The 15,280-nt window shown below is 43.1% G+C and overlaps 1 protein-coding gene and 1 long non-coding RNA gene across 18 annotated transcripts in view; one reads left to right on the top strand and one right to left on the bottom strand.

Moving 5' to 3' along the window:
- PTPRF (protein tyrosine phosphatase receptor type F) overlaps positions 1–15,280 on the bottom strand; it is a 1,035,200-nt gene that overhangs the window by 226,721 nt on the left and 793,199 nt on the right. The window lies entirely within an intron of this gene.
- Positions 105–13,464, top strand: LOC143787299 (uncharacterized). Of its 2 annotated transcripts, none has more exons than XR_013218319.1 (6): positions 105–304; positions 4,534–4,667; positions 5,117–5,327; positions 6,283–6,438; positions 8,672–8,821; positions 13,328–13,464. It is a non-coding gene; the product is annotated as an uncharacterized LOC143787299 (long non-coding RNA). The 2 variants fall into 2 exon arrangements; XR_013218318.1 differs by having other exon boundaries at positions 4,530–4,667.

The raw sequence follows: 15,280 nt of genomic DNA, 5'->3' as shown, positions 1-15,280 counted from the left end.
TGCCGCGCGTGCGCAGATGGATATCGCGGCGGCCATTTTCCTGAAGCCGCGGCCAGCAGAGCGCCGCTTCTGCGCACGCGCGGCCAAAGGAAGATGGCCGCGCCCACCGATCACCAATGCAATAACGAACACCGCGCTATTTTAAATCCCCTGGAAGAGGATTCCGGACTTTGGGCATGCGCACACCACTACGCCACCAACGGAAAACTACGCCAAATCTGGGGGAAGACAACGCCCATGCGACCTGACCAGCCTGATTGACAGGCGAAAATGGAGACTTTGCAAAGTTATTTCGGCAACTTAGGTGGGTAATAAACGCATAACACACACACTAATGTAACGCCCACCTCTGCCCCTATTTAACGCTATTTTTATCCCATCTTCCAAAAACGTGGTGACAGGTTCCCTTTAAGTTTGAATCCCCGCGGTTGCATGAATTGGGGCTGTTTGTTAGGGAATCCCCACATGTGTTGAGGCTGTCAAACAGGCAATCCCTGCATGTGCTGTTGTGTCTAACAGCTGCAAATCATGCAGCCGCGGGGAATCGAACATAATATACGTGCACGCCCAAGATACTCGGATAACATCCGAGCATGCTCAGACAAGCCGCTATCCGAACACGTTCGCTCATCACTATAAGGAGGTTATATATACAGTAGATCAATCAATTGGTAAATCTGAATTAAATATATCTTATATATACAACTTAATTCTGTTTTACAATGCTTCTGGGTGACATATCCCACTGATGTGAACAGACATACCTACAGGTCTCAGAATTAGAGATTTGTGAAATTAAGTACTTGTCATAGGGGAAGATGTGTTTCCTAATGAAGAATACTATAGGCAACCTATCCATCAGTTTGATATGGCTGAAACCGGGACATTAGATTAATTTAACTTCTTTCAATGATAGAAAGACTGCAGCTTTCTTGTCCCATTAATATGTACTAGATATACTGTATATTGTGGTGCTCATATAGGTGCTAGAGGAGATGTTGGGGTCTGATAAATCAATAATTATAATATGGCTGAACAGGTCCCATAACACCGTGAACAAAAAATTCTGCGTTTCACAATGTGAGGTCACACTAAGGTCTAGATACCACTGTCACAGTAACGCAGGATAACTTGATTGAATGGCCCAGCCTTCTCCGGGAAGAATAAAACCCTTGAAATTCAGTATTCCAAGAAATCGCATAAAGCCAGATCAATAGTGTGAAAATTGAAGTAATAGCGGATGGTAAAAGGCTTTGGAGGAGGTCATGCTCTTTTCAGAAGTTTCCCCTGTGACTCGACAGACTGAAGACAACACAGGTTAAAGATCTGCCACTGTGTGATGGTGAGAGGGATAAAACAGAGAGGAAGAGGTCACAATCTCCTCAACGTCACAGCTGCTGCCATCAAAATCTTTACTGTGCCCAGATCTCATGACACGGATAACTACGCAGATATTTTTTTCTTTTTGCTTGTATTTACCGCTATGAAGATGCTGCTGCTCTGGGGACTGCGGATCTTCACACTCATCCTGTTGTAAGTAATCCATCCACACATTAACAGGCTGTTACAAGTTTAACTAGACACTAAACACAGATAAGAGGGGAAAAGAAGAAAAAAAATAATCAAATCAAACCCACAGTCCCCAGAAGACTGTGAATCCTTCCTCCGGCAGCCTCACTTATAAAATATTCAGCCGGAAGCAGATGAACAGTGTGCAGAACCAGAAAATGTATTAAGAAACAAGTCTTTTACGTGCGGCATCAGGATAGGTCCCTATGAAGTTCGGCAGGCCGGAGCTGGCTTTATATAGCACTAGTTTACAGTAGGCCACCGCAGATCTGCAGAGAATATACCTTCCTACAATCCACCATCTTACAGACTAAATCCTTATAAGGCTATGTTCACACGATGCGGTTTTTGCTGCGGATCCCCAGCGGATTTGCAGCTGCGGATCCGCATCCTTTTTCCATGCAGGGTACAGTACAATGTTACCCTATGGAAAAAAAAACCCGCTGTTCCCACGATCCTTTTTTCCGCTGGAAAATCCGCGCTGATTTTCTGCGGAAAAAAAGAAGTACCATGTCAATTCTTTCTGCGGATTCCGCAGCGGGTTTCCACCTGCACCAATAGGAAAATGCAGCTGGAAACCCGCAGTGGAATCCGCAGTAGAAAAAGGACTGAAAACCGCAGTGAAAACCACCGCAGGTTTTGCACTGCGGTTTTCACAAATCAGGACCTGAAAAATCCGCAGCGAAAAAAGGATCGTGTGAACAAGCCCTAACCAGTCTCATGGGAAGCAAACATATTTTGGAATTAAAATAAGAAACCGAAAATAAAGTAGAGGCGAAACTGAACCCGAGACCCCAGCAACTGTTGCCCACTCCAAAGACACAATGATAGGGAATGAAGATTGTGAGCCCCTTTGGGGACTGTGATGGGCTGCGGAATAAGATAGTGCTATATAAGCAAAAGCATAATATTAATAATAAAAATGTGTGGAAAACCCTCTATATTTCTACAACAAAATAGGCAGCATCTTATACTAAAGGTCCTATACACATCAGACTAATGTGGGCCGAAGCAGCCAGGTTTAGCCGACGGTCTGAATGGGGTGCAGGCCAACTGATGGTCGGGAGAGATATTGATCGGTCACATCTGACTTCGAACTGATGATCGCGTTGTTCTCTCTATGATAAGCCGCTGGCCAACATGTCGGCTGGTGGCTTTGCCATACAGAACACAGCAACTCTCAGAAAGATCGCTCCTGTGTATGGGAGACTGGGCTGAGATGGCTGTCAGAAGTTGCCCGAATCTTGAGAAATTCATATTTTTTGCAAAAATGCAAACAAGGTGTTAAGCGCAATGGGTAGGAGAAAGCACTTAATACCAAAAGGAGGCAGAGTTTTGTTAACAGTCTTGGCGCCTCCCTTCCTCTGTTGATCCATCGATTATTTACATCTCATGTCAGGCGCCAGACAGGAAATTGGGCACCTGGGCAGATTAGCGGTCCTTGCTTTTACACACTTCAGAGAGCCCAAGCTTCAGTGTTCTGCAGGGCATGTACAGTAGAAGCCCGCCGAGAGGGCAAGTTACAGCGCAGAAGCCGATACTCCGCAGATTTGTGCAGGGGTGTGATATACTGGCTGGCGCCTGACATGAGATGTAAATCAGATAATGACCAGAAGAGGTGGAGGTGCCAAGAATGTTAATGATTAAAATAAACCTGACAGCAGATACATGCTGCCCAATCCACGGGCACTGGCTGTATGATCTCAGCCAGATGTGTTTCTCTCTAAAACGCTGCGGCGCTTCAGAGAAAGACATGCGCTAAAAGCTGCCGAGACCGTGCAACAATATAGATTAGGCAGGTCCCTGGCGGCTTCTCCCCGCCCGCTCTCCGACCGGTCGCTCCAGGGCAGCGGGCGGGGAGAACCCATCAGGGACCTGCCTATCTGACTAGTCTCCAGCACAAATTATAACGTATGTTTTTATCTGAAACACCATCGCGTTTCAGAGTCGAGATCATACAGCCAGTGCCTGTGAATTGGGCAGCATGTATCAGCTGTCAGGTTCCCTTTAAAGGAGGCAGAGTTTTGTTAAGTTTATTCTCCTGTTCACTACGCATAACACCTCACTTGGATACTGCTAAAAATCTAGATTTCTGAAAACTCAGTCAACGGATTGACAATATAAATAGGTACCTATGAATTGATCTTTTACTGGCCCACATACAAGTGGTTTGGGGGGTAGGGGTCATCAAACTTACGGACAAATTAGATTCTCTTTAAATCTCAATACCCTTTCCAGAAGGTAAAAAAGAATAAGCTCCTAAAGAGAAAGCTTCATGGCAGAGAAAGGAGTATTGCACACTGGATGATCCTGCTTCCTATTCTGAATGTCTGCACTTATGCTTTTATAGCCATATTTAATAATATTAGCAATGTGTTTGCAGCACTGGGATTCCGGGTGTGAATCTGGCCTTTGCAATGTCTGTGCAACCTTTGAATGCCCTCCACGTGGTTTTGGGCCCCTCAGTTTCCTCCTCTACAGAAGAAATTGTATTTAGATTTATCGGCTTCTTATGAAATTGGGCGTAGTAAATGCATGAGGCATGGAGATTATATTGTGAGCACAGCAATCTGGACCACGAGGCGGGATGATAATGTGACATGGACTGACCGTGTCTGTGTCTATAGAAGCTGCTCCCCACATTTCAGGTTTAGGGATATAATATTGGGGAGGAATCGTTCATCTTCATCTATTCTCCAGCCCTCCCCGTGCCTATGGCGTAAGGTCAGAACCAGCGAGTGGGTTTTACAATCTTTTCACGTGCCGAGCTCCACAATCTGCACACCTGGTGTCATTAGACTCTGATTCAACACAAACACTTTGTAGCACTTAGGAGGGAAAGCAACTGTAATTTTGGCTGCTGCCAAAAAATAAATTGCAAAAACAAACTCCCCCCTCAGTTTACACTGTTTTTCCTTCTCTGCCATTTTCGTTGATCTTCATGCTGTTTATTTTTAAAGACAGGCAGGTCGGAAAACATTTCCACAGAGAACATGTCAATTCTACCATGAGGATGTACAAGAGATGGAGGAAGGAAGGGAACAGAGGAAAGGTTCGATATCCCTCCACAGGCGTGGAAAAGGGAACCTGGGAGAGAGGTAAGCTCCCCTCGGTGCAGATACAGAGAACATGTCAATTCTACCATGAGGATGTACAAGAGATGGAGGAAGGAAGGGAACAGAGGAAAGGTTCGATATGGAAAAGGGAACCTGGGAGAGAGGTAAGTTCCCCTCGGTGCAGATACAGAGAACATGTCAATTCTACCATGAGGATGTACAAGAGATGGAGGAAGTAAGGGAACAGAGGAAAGGTTTGATATCCCCCCACAGGCGTGGAAAAGGGAACCTGGGAGAGAGGTAAGTGTCCCTCGGCGCAGATACAGAACACAGTATAGACTCTCGGCAGGTAATAATCTCCATCCTGCTCACACATACCGTATGGACACACTGGCAAACGCGCTCTTTTTGATTCTTGACAGAAATATTAATGTTTTCTGCTCATTTGGATGAGACAAGAAGAAGCTGTCATTCTTGACCTTTTCTTGCAGATCCATATACAACCTATGAAGAGCATTCTGGGGAAATCTGAAGAGTGGGATCACTATGGAGCTATTGTACAATTTATACCACAAAACTGCTTGAAAGGCAATTCCATATATTTGTGCTACTAATCAATGGCCAGAGTAAGGACTGTTCTCGCTTTGGGAGACCTGCAACTTCTTATACATTTTACGCTGCAACCTCTCACCATTGTGTGCTGTGAGTAAACAGAAAACTTTCACTTCACAAAACTCTGATGTTCGTTAGTTTTGGGGTAATAATTTTACATTTCATTGCCCTAAACTTTGTTAGACAAACATTTTTCCTGCACTTACACAATGCCGCAAACTATCAGCACAAGAGAGAGAGTTGTGCTGCATGTGTTCAGTTAGTACACCCCAGATTATAATGCCATCATACTCTTAATCTGTAGCACAAGGCACGATCATACCCTTGTTTACTTTGCTTATGGAAACTGTCAAGGAATGCAGGTTATAGGAAGTTGAAAAAAATATCTTGATATCTGATGTCTTAGTTCTGAGAAACCTAAAAATTGTTCTTAATATGTAAATCAGCTGTTTAGATCTATGGGCCGGACATAGATGTTCCCAAAAATCTCCCTCCACAGCTTATTGCAAATGAAAGGGGGCGTTACTAGTGTGAGACATGTAATGACTGACAGTCTGCTCTCCTGATCATCATGTCTCACACTAGTAACACCCCCTTTTATTTAAAATAAGGTTCGTTGACAAATTCTCAGGGAGATCTATGTCCCACCCATAGATCTTAACAGCTCATTTACATAATAAGAAAAATGTGGATTTCTTTGGAATAAGACATCGGCTTGGAGATATCGAGGTATGACTTTATTTAACTTTCCATGACCTGCATGCCAATATAGATGGATTAGAAGGGCTGATCCTACGGACAGATTCCGTTTAAAACATTAAGGATTAATTGGTCTTGACTGTTACATTGCAGCATCAACTCAGCTCTGATAAGTAGGTTTTTTTCAGCCTCTTCTATATCTTGAAAACGGTGGGAACTTGAGCTACTGAATGTATTAGAAAGTCGCAAAACTTTTTGTTATACAATCATTTTCTTTGTAACCATTACTTCTATATACTCCCGATCTCCAGACACCAAACTGTTTTTTTCTGTGCTCCAATTACAGGAAAAGGGCAGTATCACCAATCTGCATGGAGGACAACTATATTTAATATACTTCAGTGATCTACTCTGCTTTATCAGGAAGGGCAGACTGCAAGAAGGAGTTGAACACCTTAAGCCTGTTTCTTGGGCTGGAGAGAAGAAGTGGTGGGGGTGGGAGGTAGGTATTTGGAGGTCAGCGCTTATGCTTCCAGGCACTCGGAGTAAGCAGAACTGAGGTTTTAGCACAAAAAAATCCCCTGGAAATACAACAAAGGCCAACTGACTGAAAGCTATGTGAAATCCCAGAGCTGGATTACTGAGGCATCCAATTGGGTAGTGCCTGGCACTGCTAATACAAGACAGCTTAAGATTTGCTTGTTACATGCTCGCTTTGCAGGTTCCTTTACAGGCTGTTAGCCTTCTCACACTGTTCCCATTAATGACAATTTTGCCCTGGAATCAGTAGATACAACGTTTGCTCCAGCTTTCTGTCTGCTGCAAACTCCAAAGACCTGATGATACCAATCAGTAATTCTACCCTATAACACGTGCCAAGCAGCAGAAAATACTACTTAATGTGCGTCCACTGCTTGCGCAAAATGCTGGCAAATATCTATGCCAATGGGAAAGAATACTATGCAGAACACGAATAATGAAAATCTGTAGGGTACTAGATGTCTCAAACCTCTATTTCTGGTTGGTTTGTTTTTTGGTTTGATGCCAGGTTATCCTAGATTTCTACACAAGTAACAGATGCCAAAAATGCCTGGACAGTACATAAAAATAGGTTACCGGTCAGCAAAAAAAAAAAAAGTGTTTTTTTTTTAGGCTGAAGAAACTTAAGATTTTTTTTCATTGTAATTATCATTATTTTACAGTTTATAGTAAATTCAGTTCATGTCTTCAGATCAGGATTGTGGGTTGCCGATGTCTCGGGGATACCGCGACAGAGAGGGGCCAGAAAATCGTGGCATCTGATCACATGAACCCCTGCATTGATTACATCTGCTTCACCTTCCTATTAGAAGTGCAGGTTTTCCTTGCTCTGTTATTGCAGGGGTTAATCAGTTATGTTGATCTCCTGGAAGCCTTGTCCTGAATTGTCTCAGCTGTTCTGTGTTTGCCACTCCCCTCTGGCATATATGCTCACCACTTGTGAATTGCCAGCGATAGCTTATAACTTCCTGGTTTGTAGTTGAAAAGCGACGTCAGAACTAGTAGCAGTCGGTTGGTGTTGTTTTCAGATTTCTGTGTAGATTTGGTTTGTGTGTTTATCCTAATCCTCTTCCCATTTGGTTTGTCCCTCTCAGGGTACTGTCACACAGTGGCACTTTGGTCGCTACGACGGCACGATCCGTGACGTTCCAGCGATATCCATACGATATCGCTGTGTCTGACACGCAGCAGCGATCAGGGACCCTGCTGAGAATCGTACCTCGTAGCAGATCGTTTGGAACTTTCTTTCGTCGCTGGATCTCCCGCTGTCATCGCTGGATCGTTGTGTGTGACAGCGATCCAGCAATGCGTTCGCTTGTAACCAGGGTAAACATTGGGTTACTAAGCGCAGGGCCGCGCTTAGTAACCCGATGTTTACCGTGGTTACCAGCGTAAAAGTAAAAAAAAAAAAAAAACGTACATACTCACATTCCGGTGTCCTTCAGGTCCCTTGCCGTCTGCTTCCCGCTCTGACTGACTGCCGGCCGGAGCAGAGCACAGCGGTGACGTCACCGCTGTGATCTGCTTTCACTTTACGGCGGCACTCAGTCAGAGCGGGAAGCAGACGGCAAGGGACCTGAAGGACACCGGAATGTGAGTATGTACGGTTTGTTTTTTTTACTTTTACGCTGGTAACCACGGTAAACATCGGGTTACTAAGCGTGGCCCTGCGCTTAGTAACCCGATGTTTACCCTGGTTACCTGGGACCTCGGCATCGTTGGTCGCTGGAGAGCTGTCTGTGTGACAGCTCCCCAGCGACCACACAACGACTTTCCAACGATCACGGCCAGGTCGTATCGCTGGTCGTGATCATTGGAAAGTTGCACTGTGTGACAGTACCCTTACTGTTTCCTTGATTTCCACTTGGTTGTGAGTGTGGTTTTCTTTTATCCCTGTTTCTTCTGTCTGTCGGGTTTGTGTTATTTTCTACACTTCTGTCCCATACCTCAAGTGTATATAAGAGCATAGCAAAGTATGAGACCCCGGCATCCACACCATCAGGGGTAATCTGGGGAACAGAGATAGCCTAGGGTCCTCATAACTTGAGGGACAGGGATGGAGTCAATTGCCCAAGGTAATCCTCCTACAGTTTTGTGATAGTAGACATGTATAATTTATATGCCTAATGATGTATTGTGGTTTTATAATGTGTACGTAAAAAATATTAACTGCTTGTGTTTTTTTTTTTTATAAGGTGACCAGAAAAAATAAAAATTCAAGTTCATTTCAACCATTAGGATTGGAACAAAATCAGCAATGGAAGTTTATGGGTCCGTGAACAAAAATCAGACCACACTCAGATGAAATCAGAGTTCGATTTTTATGGACTGTCATAAAGGAGAAGGTGGAGAAACTTTTCCCATTTTTTCTTTCTCTCCACATTTGAGAAAAACTGAGGATACTTGGACCACACTCTGATCAGAGTCTGATCCAAATAATTGGTCCATTTTTTTCTCATACATGAAAAAAGCTGATGTCTGAATGAAGCCTTACTATCATAAAGGGAAGAGTCAGGCAGCCATATAACACGGACAAGGATCACAACACAATGCTCGGATTGGCTGTCGGCTGTCCAGACCAGAGTTTTGACGGCATGTATTCCTATGCAGCTGTCATGCTCAGGTCTGGAGTGCCAACGGCCAGTCCGAGCATTGTGCCACGTTCATTGTCCAAGTTATATGAACGTTATCTGACCTTCTCATTCTTCCCCAACTTTGCAGGATTAGAAGTCACTGCTCGCCATATGTCCTGAAAGGCATAAACAAGGTGCATTATACAAAATCCCTCTGCAATCCTGGAATTGGATAAATGAAGCATTTTCATTGACTTCTACACTTGTCTGATGCAGATTGGTTGCAGATTTTACCTTAGCATTGCTAAGGGTGGAATGCGAAGGGCATGTCAATTTCCATTTGGATTTTTTTATGCAGGGACAATATACCGTAATTCATTGGGATGGTAATACGCTGCAGATTTTGTGACAAGATCCACACAGTATCTGTCCTCTGTTAAATCCCAAAGGATCATAAATGTTCATGGAGACCCATTTTAAATTGTCCCATGTGACTGTAGTTGCCTGCTCCGGCTGCTACAGTTTTGAGAAATAATGGTTTAAGAGTTACTAAAGCTGAAAAAAGGACAATTTATATCTAAATATCTCCCTGGTAACATTCTGTGCTGAATGCCATCACCTTGTCATAGTACAATAATTCTGCAGCAGAGACAGGGAGGGCGGCTGTGCCGATGTCTCCAATGCGGCAACTGGTGGGAATTCCCAGGGCTGCCAGCAGACACCATGGACTGACTGGTGGTCCAGTGCACGCTCCAGCGAGATTTATTTGCCCGCTGGTTAAAAATCTGCTTGCTGCTCCCCATGAATCATTGCAGATGAAGTGCTTTATGGGAAATAAAATGCTGTGCTGATGATAAAAACCCGATGGCAAAAAAATGCCAAATTCAGCAAAGCGGCAAGTCATTTCTGTGTCTCTGCAGCAAGGTCACTACTAAAGAAGCTGTAACAGTGCAATTCAGACGATTAAAAGAGAGACTGGTAACAACCCAGGGACTGAGGGGAGCACGGAATACAATAGAACTTCCTCCAAAATACTCACGTGCTCTACACACAATAGAATATAAATATAAATATATATATATATATATATATATATATATATATATATATATATATATATATATATATATATATATATATATATATATATATATATATACATACACATATATATACACACAGTACAGACCAAAGGTTTGGACACACCTTCTCATTTAAAGATTTTTCTGTATTTTCATGACTATGAAAATTGTACATTTACACCGAAGGCATCAAAACTATGAATTAACACATATGGAATTATATACTTAGCAAAAATGTGTGAAACAACTGAAATTATGTCTTATATTCTAGATTCTTCAAAGTAGCCACCTTTTGCTTTGCTGACTGCTTTGCACACTCTTGGCATTCTCTTGATGAGCCCTGTCAGGTTTAATAAGTGGGATTTCTTGCCTTATAAATGGGGTTGGGACCATCAGTTGTGCTGGGAAGACATCTGGTGGATACACAGCTGATAGTCCTACTGAATAGAATGTTAGAATTTGTATTATGGAAAGAAAAAAGCAGCTAAGTAAAGAAAAACGAGTGGCCATCGTTACTTTAAGAAATGAAGGTCAGTCAATCCGAAAAATTGGGAAAACTTTGAAAGTGTCCTCAAGTGCAGTGGCAAAAACCATCAAGCGCCACAAAGAAACTGGCTCACATGAGGACCGCCCCAGGAAAGGAAGACCAAGAGTCACCTCTGCTTCTGAGGATAAGTTTATCTGAGTCAACAGCCTCAGAAATTGCAGGTTAACAGCAGCTCAGAGTAGAGACCAGGTCATTGCCACACAGAGTTCTAGCAGCAGACACATCTCTACAACAACTGTTAAGAGGAGACTTTATGCAGCAGGCTGTCATGGTAAAATAGCTGCTAGGAAACCACTGCTAAGGACAGGCAACAAGCAGAAGAGACTGGTTTGGGCTAAAGAACACAAGGAATGGACATTAGATCAGTGGAAATCTGTGCTTTGGTCTGATGAGTCCAAATTTGAGATCTTTGGTTCCAACCACCGTGCAACGCAGAAAAGGTGAACGGATGGACTCTACATGCCTGGTTCCCACCGTGAAGCATGGAGGAGGAGGTGTGATGGTGTGGGGGTGCTTTGCTGGTGACACTGTTGGGGATTTATTCAAAGTTGAAGGCATACTGAACCAGCATGGCTACCACAGCATCTTGCAGCGGCATGCTATTCCATCCGATTTGCATTTAGTTGGACCATCATTTATTTTTCAACAGGACAATGACCTCAAACACACCTCCAGGCTGTGTAAGGGCTATTTGACCAAGAAGGAGAGTGATGGGGTGCTACAACAGATGACCTGGCCTCCACAGTCACCAGACCTGAACCCAATCGAGATGGTTTGGGGTTAGCTGGACCGCAGAGTGAAGGCAAAAGGGCCAACAAGTGCTAAGCATCTCTGGGAACTCCTTCAAGATTGCTAGAAGACCATTCCCGGTGACTACCTCCTCTTGAAGCTCATCAAGAGAATGCCAAGAGTGTGCAAAGCAGTCATCAAAGCAAAAGGTGGCTACTTTGAAGAACCTAGAATATAAGACATATTTTCAGTTGTTTCACACTTTTTTGTTAAGTATATAATTCCACATGTGCTAATTCATAGTTTTGATGCCTTCAGTGTGAATGTACAATTTTCATAGTCCTGAAAATACAGATAAATCTTTAAATGATAAGGTGTGTCCAAACTTTTGGTCTGTACTGTATATATTAGTGTATAGCAAATAACTTCACCAAAGCTCATGATAAAGATGCAGCCCTCTCTGGTAGGAGGCATTTTGAGCCTCAAAATTCTTACAAAAGATGGTTAAATTGGAGAGGGCACGGATAAATAAACGTAATGCAACATTTTCCGCTTTCTCTCTCCCTAAACCATGTGCAGAGAGACAGTAATCCTCACATACGTGGTGCATGTAACCCCAGTGCAGCAGGAGGGAAGCTGCAGAACACGTCTTCTCCAATTTGCTGTATATTACGGACTTATAAATAGGTCAAGTGATTCAGTCTTTTCTTGCATCAAACAGTGACTGCCTAAAGCTTAATAAAATAGTCAGGGGAAGCTACAATTACCACATCAGGCATAAAAATCCGATCATGTATGAAATACACAGGGCTCGGCACGCCTCGTGCACATGTCATATACATGCGGACTTGCTGAGAGCCCCCTGCCTGGATTTACATGGCTGAGCTGGTTACTGCTTGGATTTAAGAATATTAGGACAAGTTACAGTTTGCATCATACCTGTGCGACATGTATAAAGCAAGATTAAAACTAGACTACATGGTAAGGTTGGCTGCCTGACACCAAGGCGGCATTGTGACATCGCAATAATAATTGTTATGGACACATGACTACATGCAACGAGATGTGACAGCGACTAAAAAATTCCAAATCTGTTGAATTTTTGGGCGCAAATCACAAGATTTGCAGCAAAGTTATCAATGTAAGACGAGTGTAACTGCAACTTACTAGGGACATGGCAGGGAATCTGTCAGCAGGTTCTTGTGATGAAATCTGAGTGCAGCACAATGTAGGGATAGAGATTCTGACTCCAGTGATTACTGGGCGTGTTGCTGTTTCATGAATACCACGGTTTTATCTGGAGATTACTACTAGAGGACAAGTAAACGTGCTGCCATGTTCATGACTTCTGTATAACCCCGACACACCACTGATTGGCAGCTTTCTGCCTATACACTGTGTACACAGAAAGCAGACAGTGTTCAGTATTCAGAAAACTGGTAAGATCAGCAACAGAAAAGTCATGAATTTTATCAAAACTACAGAAAGCAGCCCATTAAGTGATACATTGCTAAAATCAGGGTCCCTGTCCCTACATCAAGATGCTCTCAGATTACGAAGCAAAAACCTGGTGTCAGATTCCTTTTAAATCGTATGATCAAAAATAATTACGCATCAGGTCGTCACAAAAGAGTTGCAGACATCATATGAGAATTAATGCTGGACGCACAAAGCTGCCATGTATCCCTCACCTAATAAGCAAGAGGTTGTTACCATTTTTCAGCCACTTTCGGCATGGTGACTAAGTATAGGATAGGCGAATACAAAGTAAGATAGGAATTCAATATATACGCCGAGCTTTAGGACCTTATTATAAAGCCTCATGGAATACAATGAATTAAACCAAAGAGGAGCAGGAAGAGACAAGTTCTACTTTACATGTCAGAGTTTGGCTAATGCTTTTCCATATGCTTCATACAGGGTATTGACTGACAGCAATGACAGATACCTGGAGTCTCGGAGTCAGGCTGAGAGATGTATGCAAACCAATATTAATCATGGTGTCTGAACTGGAAAACAGACGTGAATGCTACCTACAACTAATGGACACATGAGAGTTTCTGATATACGACCATATAAATCATATCCGGAGGTTCACAAGGTCGGCACATGACGGAAATATTCAGCTATTTACAGATCATTTACAGTCACATTCCTAATGTATCTCAGGATATACAGTATAATAATAATAAAACTGATACATGCGGCAGATAACCTTTTCTCAGCAGTTTTCCTTGCCAAAAATCACTAAAACTCCATCCAAGATTGTAAGAATGCAGAATGCAAGGCACAGGGTTTATAAAGACATTTCCTCCCAGGACCCGGAGTCACTGATTTATGTTATCGAGTAAAGCTCAAAAGGATGTCCCCTGGACACCGAGTGCTGATGGGCACCCATGAAAAAAGCCAACAAGTCTCTGAACGGAGAGATGGAAATAAAGCACAGAACACCTCCATCCTAAAAGAAGTGCTGACTGCAGCAGAAGGGCAAGAAAGAAACAAAGTTCTGAAATAAAGTCAGGGATGAAAGTGGATAGCAGTGAGCCGCCGAACATTGCCAGGAATTACTCCATCTAGATCTCGTCTCCCCTCCAATGTGAGCTTCAAAAGGGATTTATACACCTTTAATAGGTGTTCGGTCGACCACCATGTCTCCGAGCTTTCCCTCCAAACACATGCACGATCTATTCGGCTCAGCATGCATAAGGTCACAGTGTGGAAAGGGAAGTTAGCAACCAGGCACCTGTTTGTGGCTTCTCTCTCCAGAGATCAACAGTTGAAATGTAACATAACTGATGGCTTTGTTTGACATCAGGGGAGAGAAATAATATAGAATCCTAGAATGGTAGAGTTAGAAGGGACCTCCTGGGTCATCTGGTACAACCCCCTGCTCAAAGCAGGATTCACTAAATCATCCCAAACAGACGGCCAGCCTCTGTTTGAAAACTTCCATTGAAGGAGAACTCACCACCTCCCGTGGCAGTCTGTTCCACTCATTGATCACCCTAACTGTCCACCTCTGTCCTGTCGGAGGGCAAAGAAGTGTCTTTGTATTCTGTCTGGCTGGTATACATCAGTATACTGCAAAACAGACTACACTATTCCATACCACAATATCCATTATTATTATTATTTATATAGCACCATTAATTCCATACTACTCAAAATATATTTCTTAATTTTATTATTTTTTTTAAACAATGGGGCCCCATGGGTGGCTGGTGCCACTGTACGGCATTTGGCATGTGCTTAACACATACGTCCTTGTGTTTGCATTAAACCAAAACCATGAAGGCGATATGGACACATATAGGTTATTTTAATGACTGCTACCCTCTCTACTTTATGGATACAAAAGCACAAAAAAAAAATCACGGATTATCTTTTCAGAATTTCTATTCTCTGTTGAAATATGTATAGCATGAAAATACATTTATAAATTCAGCCAGTGATTTTTTTTTTTAGAAGTGATGAAGCTTTGAGCCTTACAAGTTTGCGACAGATCAGGGGGTGCAACTCATGTGCGGACGCTTTCCACGTACAGACATGCGCAATATCGTCATGGTCTCATTTGTATTGATGTGAAGTTCTTTGAACAGACCTAAGTGAAGAGCCCCGGAGAGTACAAAGATCTGTTCAGTAGTGGAGATGAGTCTCATTCATTCCCTGCCCGTTCCAGCTGTCGGTGGCCTCCCAGCAGCCTGGCATAGTCTGTTCAGTCCTCTGCTCACTGACAGATTGAGCCGGGTGTTGTGGCAGAGATCTCCCTTTATCCACATACAAGAATATCCCCTTCAACTCTGCTGCCACTTCTCACGCACTAAATACATTGTTGTGACGGATACAAAGAAAGTTCTATGACTGCAGAGAGCA

The sequence above is a fragment of the Ranitomeya variabilis genome, chromosome 8, assembly GCF_051348905.1.
Source record: "Ranitomeya variabilis isolate aRanVar5 chromosome 8, aRanVar5.hap1, whole genome shotgun sequence".
In the NCBI taxonomy this organism is placed as follows: Eukaryota; Metazoa; Chordata; class Amphibia; order Anura; family Dendrobatidae; genus Ranitomeya; species Ranitomeya variabilis.
Note: the sequence above shows the minus strand (reverse complement) of the source record. Positions and strands in the feature narration are given on the sequence as shown.